The sequence below is a fragment of the Equus przewalskii genome, chromosome 17 (genome assembly GCF_037783145.1).
Source record: "Equus przewalskii isolate Varuska chromosome 17, EquPr2, whole genome shotgun sequence".
NCBI classification, from domain to species: Eukaryota; Metazoa; Chordata; class Mammalia; order Perissodactyla; family Equidae; genus Equus; species Equus przewalskii.
The window spans coordinates 39,061,132-39,068,432 of NC_091847.1; positions in this window are offsets into that span (position 1 = coordinate 39,061,132).

Sequence of the window (7,301 nt, forward strand, 5' to 3'; positions counted from 1 at the left end):
ACATTATATATATATGTATGTATGTATGTTTTTATATATATATATATATATAAACAATGGAATATTGATCAGCCATGAAAAAGAAGGAAATCCTGCCGTTTGTGACAACATGGACGGACCTTAAGGATATTATACTAAGTGAGGAATGTGAAAAGTCAGGTGAAAGAGCATGGCAAACCCACCTTAGACCACAGCTCCTCCCTCAGGGGTCCCTGGCATAAATACTGTCCTACAGGTGGAGCTGAGAGGAAGCAATAAGGACAGTCAAGACAGCCAGGTTCTCTAGATTCTGTCATCACCACCTAGCTGTGTGGCCTGGGGCAGTTGCTTCACCTTCAAGACAGTTTCCTCCTTGGGCTAGGTTGTCTCCAAGGTCACTTTGGCTCTAACATTCCATGAGTTGTTGGTTTTTTTTAAATTTTTTATTGAGTTAATGATAGGTTACAATCTTGTGAAATTTCAGTTGTACATTATTGTCTGTCAGTCGCGTTGTAGGTGCACCCCTTCACCCTTTGTGCCCACCCCCTACCCCCCCTTTCCCCTGGTAGCCACTAATCTGTTTTTTGTCCACATGTTTAAATTCCTCATATGAGTGGAGTCATACAGAGATTGTCCTTCTCTATCTGGCTTATTTCACTTAACATAATTCCCTCAAGGTCCATCCATGTTGTTGCAAATGGGACGGTTTTGTTCTTTTTTATGGCTGAGTAGTATTCCATTGTATATATATACCACATCTTTTTTATCCAATTATCTGTGGATGGGCACTTAGGTTGCTTCCACGTCTTGGCTATCGTAAATAACGCTGCAATGAACATTGGGGTGCATGAGACTTTTGGAATTGCTGACTTCAAGCTCTTTGGATAGATATCCAGTAGTGGGATAGCTGGATCATATGGTAGTTCTATTTTTAAATTTTTGAGGAATCTCCATACTGTTTTCCATAGTGGCTGCACCAGTTTGCATTCCCACCAACAGTATATGAGGGTTCCTTTTTCTCCACAACCTCTCCAACATTTGTTACTATTTGTTTTAGTTATTTTTGTCATTCTAATAGGTGTAAGGTGATATTTTAGTGTACTTTTGATTTGCATTTCCCTGATGATCAGTGATGATGAGCATCTTTTCATGTGCCTATTGGCCATCCATCTATCTTCTTTGGAGAAATGTCTGTTCATGTCTCCCGCCCATTTTTTGATTGGGTTGTTTAACTTTTTGTTGTTGAGTTGTGTGAGCTCTTTATATATTATGGATATTAAGCCTTTGTCGGATGTATGACTTGCAAATTTTTTTTCCCAGTTAGCGGGTTGTTTTTTTGTTTCAATTCTGTTTTCCCTTGCCTTGAAGAAGCTCTTTAGTCTGATGAAGTCCCATTTGTTTATTTTTTCTATTGTTTCCCTTGTCTGAGAAGACATGGTGTCTGAAAAGATCGTTTTAATACTGATGTCAAAGAGTGTACTGCCTACATTTTCTTCTAGAAGCCTTATGGTTTCAGGTCTCACCTTTAGGTCTTTGATCCATTTTGAGTTTATTTTGGTGAATGATGAGAAAGAATGGTCAATTTTCATTCTTTTACATGTGGCTTCCCAGTTTTCCCAGCACCATTTGTTGAAAAGACTTTCTTTTCTCCATTGTATGCCCTCAGCTCCTTTATAAAGACTAGCTGTCCATAGATGTGTGGTTTTATTTCTGGGCTTTCAATTCTGTTCCATTGATCTGTGCACCTGTTTTTGTACCAGTACCATGCTGTTTTGATTACTGTAGCTTTGTAGCATGTTTTGAAGTCAGGGATTGTGATGCCTCCCGTTTTGTTCTTTTTTCTCAGGATTGCTTTAGCAATTCGGGGTCTTTTGTTGCCCCATATGAATTTTAGGATTCTTTGTTCTATTTCTGTAAAGAATGTCATTGTGATTCTGATTGGGATGGCATTGAATCTGTAGATTGCTTTAGGTAGAATGGACATTTTAACTATGTTTATTCTTTCAATCCATGTGCATGGAACATTCCATGAGTTTTAAAAAAATATTCTGGGGTATTTTTTATTTTCTTCTTTTTCCCAGATTTGCCTTTTTATTACATGTTCACCTTAACCAACTACAGAGATGTATAAAATAAAAAGAGAAAGACCCTCATCCGCCTCCCAAGCCCCACTTCCGCGAGTCGTTGCCCCTGGGATTTCATTTCTACACAATTGAAGAAGAGCGTTTAAGACCATGGGCTCCAGAACCACACAGCCTGGCTCCAATCCATCCCCCGATCCTTCCTGGCTCTGGGACCTTGAACACAGCTATCCACTCCTGCTTTTTTTCTCATCTGTAAAACCAGGACAATAATAGTATGTATGTCACTATGAATTAACACATAAACCAACAATGCCTGGTACATACTGCTCAATACACGTTAGCTGTTTCTACTGCCGCAGATCTCCACTTAGAACGAGGAAACAATAAATACAGCAGAGAAGGGTGCTACCTGCAGGGAGTCGGGCCAGGCAATGTCAAGACCCACTTTGTGTCCGTCCTCTGACCCTCTGTGTGGACATTTTACAGAGAGAAGGAAAGGTTGGTTACAGCAGGGAGTAGGTAAGGAGCCGCCCAGGACTGGCACATCACACACCGTGACGTCACAGTGTGCAATCCCTTCAGCAGAATGAGTCCTCAGAAGGAAGCTGGACAACTCATTAAAAAACAGGCGTCTGAAAATAGCATTGCAGGAAAAAGCAACAGAGGGGAAAACTGAATTTCCTATTAATAGTAATATGTTTTTTAAAATCCATTGCATGCAGACATTTCCAATCAGGCATTGTTTGGTGTTGAATACTCTGCAGCAGAGGAATGCGGAAATGCTTCTTCACGCAGAGAGTAAACAAAATCCCTCCTGTCCCCAGGTACCCCTGCCTCCCCAAGGTTATGTCCTGCCTTCCTCAGGCTCCACCCAAAATGGGCTGAAGACATGCCCAGGCTCCCCAGCAGGCCCCTTGCCCAAATACATGCGCTCTGGCTTCTCCAGCGCATCATCACAACAGCTCACCCCTGGACTGATTCAGTGGCCTGTAACCTCAGGCTCCCAGTCTCCCCCATCAGCCAGGCCCCACCGAGGCTTTCCCTCCCACCCCTTGAGGGCCAACTGCTCCTTCTTCTGATTCTTTAAGACTTATACAGGTTGTGGAGGGGCATCAGGGGTTCTGATGGCAGGAAAAGCATGGGCTTTGGAGTCAGGACCTGACTTAACTTCCAAAGGTCTTAGTAGCCACACCTCCAAAATGGGCTAATAATAGTGTCAGCCTCATAGGCTTTTAGCAAAGACTAAGTAAGATGATAATGTAGATAAAATGCCTAGCATCCTGCCTGGCATATAGATGATGCTCAATAAAAATTAGTCGACTTGTCACTTCTTATTACAATTATACATTTGTCAGCCTAGCTGCCTCACTAGGCCAGGAGCTCCTCAAGAGCAAGACCTATGTCTTAGCCATCTCTGTATCTCTCATTCTCTGTGGCTCCAGACTCCAGAACAGTGGTAGTGTGCAGTAGGTACCCAGGGTATGGGTTATCTATTGCCATAATAATGCTACGTGGCAAACCAAACTTAAAACAATCATTATTTGGCTCATGATTCAGCAATTAGGCTGTTTAAGCCAGGCTCAGCTGGGTGGTTTTTCTGGTGTGAGCTGGGCTCAGCTACAGGTCACGTAGGCTCTGCCCCAGGACAGGGGAGAGGGAGGGAGGGAGGGTGATGGTCATGTGTCTCTCTTCAAGCAGCAGCTGAGCCTAGGCCTGTTCACATGGCAGCTGGCAGGGTCCTCAGAGTGGAAGAGTGAAAGTGTCTTGAGGATCAGACTTGAAACTGGCACGTTGTCACTTCCACCACATTCTGTTGGCCAAACCAAGTCACAAGGTCTGCTCAGAGTCAAAGGATAGCGAAATAGACTCCATCATTCCATCTCTTCATGGGAAAAGTGTCAAAGTCACCTTTTAAAGGGCGTGGATTCAGAGAGGAGTGGGGAGTTATCATCATTTTTGCATTTGCCTCACAGTTTTTTGAATGAAAGAGGTTACTTAGGGAAAGAAAAATGAACCAAAAAGGCAATAAGAAGAAAAGTCCAATTTATGCCCTCCCAGTCGTGGGCAAGGACACTTAAATTCTAGGTTGCTCACTACAGGCAAGATGAAAATTGACCTCTAAAACCATTAAGTGGTTGAGCGTTCTCTAAGGTACAGTCGAGAGAAAATGTGCCAATTCGGGGATAAATCAAGGCACTCCTCTCCTGGGGTCTTGGGAAGGCAGATGAGCCTGGATTTATCGAGGACACTCAGCCTCCTGACAGCAGTATAATTACAGACTCTGGCATCATCAATCAGCCATCACTGACGACCGAGGGAGTCTATAAACCTCTAACTCTCTCTCTTCCGGAATTGATTTGACTTGAAAACAATTATTTAAATTCCACATGTTTGAGAATTTGGCTTAGGAGAAAGAAGTAAAAATATCAAAAAGGAGAAGTTTGTGTTTTTTATTAATCTCCATCTCCAGAACATCTTTTATTAGCCTTTCAATAATTTGGTGAACCTTCTATTTTATATGCACACACACACAAAACTTCCATCAGAGAGACTTTCACCAATACCACATAAAATAGATTAGGAGAGTCCCCACTCCACCTACTGCTGGAAGCATGGCCTCTCCCAATGTATCTGTGAATTTCCAGGGGCAGAGCTCACGTGCTTCTGGTCATTCCTTGCTACCAGCTGCTTCCTCACTGTCACCCCAGCTCCTGCAGTGCCAACCTCTCTCCTTTCTTAAGATGTCCTGGCATAGCTCAAAACCCCTTTTCCTCCTCTTCTGCAAAGTTTTTTGTACACAGCCTCATGTAACAGCTTTTACTGAAGGTTTTGTGGACAAAGCGGGTAATCATAGCACAAAGTAGGAATTAAATTCACTGTCAGACAGCCATCACTGTTCCTAATTCGGGTTGCCTCTGCTTACCAGCAGAGCAGAGCTTTCGTCTCTGATTCTGTCTTCCGTATGCTCCAGCCTGGTACCATGTCACCGTCCCGATGCTCTTCTCAGATCCTCTTCTAGACTGCTGTGCCATCTCCTGCTGGTCTGGTCGTCTAGCCTCTCATCTCTTCCCCCTCCTGGATGCTGACAAAACTTCAACATTTCTTGATTTCCAAGAGCTGGTTAGCCTTCCTTTGTTTCATCCTTCACCATCCAGCTCAGGCCCAGGGATCTCATTTCTCAGCACTAGGGAGGCTCCTGGAGTTGTTTACCAAACAAAGCGCAGTTTTCCCCCTAAGAACAATTCTTCCTCCCAGACCAACAAAAAAAAATTGCACTCAGCTTCTACCGTAACAGGTATTTCCTGTCATCTGTCCACTCTGTCTGCCATGTGATTTGAAAGCTCAAAGAGCTGCATCTCCCCTTTGTCCTGACAACCCCACCAGAAAGGTCATTCCTTCAGATTAAGGAATTATATCCAGAAGACATATATAACGAAACATTTTATTTAGAAGAAGCACCCCATTTAGCTAGATATTCTCAAACTTTACTGTACATGAAAATCTTCTGGCACACAGATTAAAAATACAGCTTCCCCCGTCCTATTCTGTCAGAGTCTGATTCTGAAGATCTGAGGTAGAACCTGGGAATCTGTATGTTAAAAAAGTGACCCACCCCCATCCCTCCCCCAAGTGATTCTGATGCAAGAGATCAGCTGACCACACCTTGGGAAACACTGCTTTTCTGTTTGACCTATGGAGAGGAAAGTGGGGATGCCAAGGATCAAATTACCATCTTGTATTAGTTTCCTCTGGCTGCTGTGAAAAATTACCACAAACTTGGTGGATTAAAACAACAGAAATTTGCATCATTATTCACAATCATCAAAAGGTGGAAACAACCCAAGTGTTCACTGATGGATGAATGGAAAAACAAAATGTGATATCTACATACAATGGAATATTATTCAGCCTCAAAAAGGAAGGAATGTCTGATACACCCTATGACATGGCTGAACCTTGAAGACATTACACTAAGCAAAATAAAAGAATAAATATTGTATGATTCCACTTACAAGAGGTATCTAAAGTAGTCAAATGCATGGAGGCAGAAAGTGGAATGGTGGTCGCCAGGTGGTGTGGGAAGTGGGGAGTTATTGTTTAATTGGTATGGAGTTTCAGTTGGGATGATGAAAAAGTCTGGAGATGGATGGTGGTGGTGGTTGCACAACAGTGTGAATGTACTTAATGCCACAGAATCGTACACTTAAAAGTGGTTAAAATAATAAATTTTATGTTATGTGTACAGTCACGCATTGATTAACGATGGGGATACATTCTGAGAAATGCATCGTTAGGCAATTTCGTCACTGTGCAAATATCAGAATGTACTACACAGACCTAGATGGTATAGCCTACTACACGCCCAGGCTACATGGTACTAATCTTATGGAACCAGTCATATATGGGGTCCAACATTGACCAAAACATCATTGTTCAGCACGTGACAGTATTTTAACAGAATTTTAAGAAGCTAAAACAATAAAATCCAGATACTTATTATTTCACAAATCTAGAGGCCAGAGTTGAAAATCAGTATCACTGGGCCACGTCAAGGTGCCCACAGGGCCACAGTCTCTCCAGAAGCTCTAGGGGAGAACCTTCCTTGATGCTTCCAGCTTCTGGTGGCTGCCAGGATTCTTGGCTTTTGGCCCATCACTTTAATCTCTGCCTCCATTGCCTTCTCTTCTCTCTCTGTGTGAAATCTCCCTCTGCCTCTTTCTTGCAAGGCCTCGTGATTATATTTAGGGCCCACTCAGATAACCTCCCCATCTCCAGATCCTTAACTTAATCACATCTATAGTCCTTTTTTGCCGCGCAAGATAAACATTCACAGGTTCCAGGATTAGGATGAGGATATCTTTTGGGGGCCGTTTTTCAGCCTACCAGTGCATCTGTCGGGGTTCCAGGGAATGGGGCCAGGATTCGGAGAGAAAAAGAAGAGAAGGTCAAGAGCTGGGATTTTGGCCACAGGTCCGGAGTAAAGATGAGCATCTTGGGCAGGGGAAGGCACTACTCTGTAGCTTCCCAGTGTCGAGAGTGCTGTGCCAACCCTGTGGGAAGGGTCAGCTTAAGAAGGATCCACTTGTCAGGGGTAGCGGCTGACCTGTGGCCAAGAGCCAAAGTCACTCCCCAGCCTTACAGATCCACCACAGCTGACCTGGTGGGAACCCAGGCATTCCCAGTGTCACATGCTCTGGAGCTGACAGCAAATCAGGAAGTGACCACACCCGCCTCATG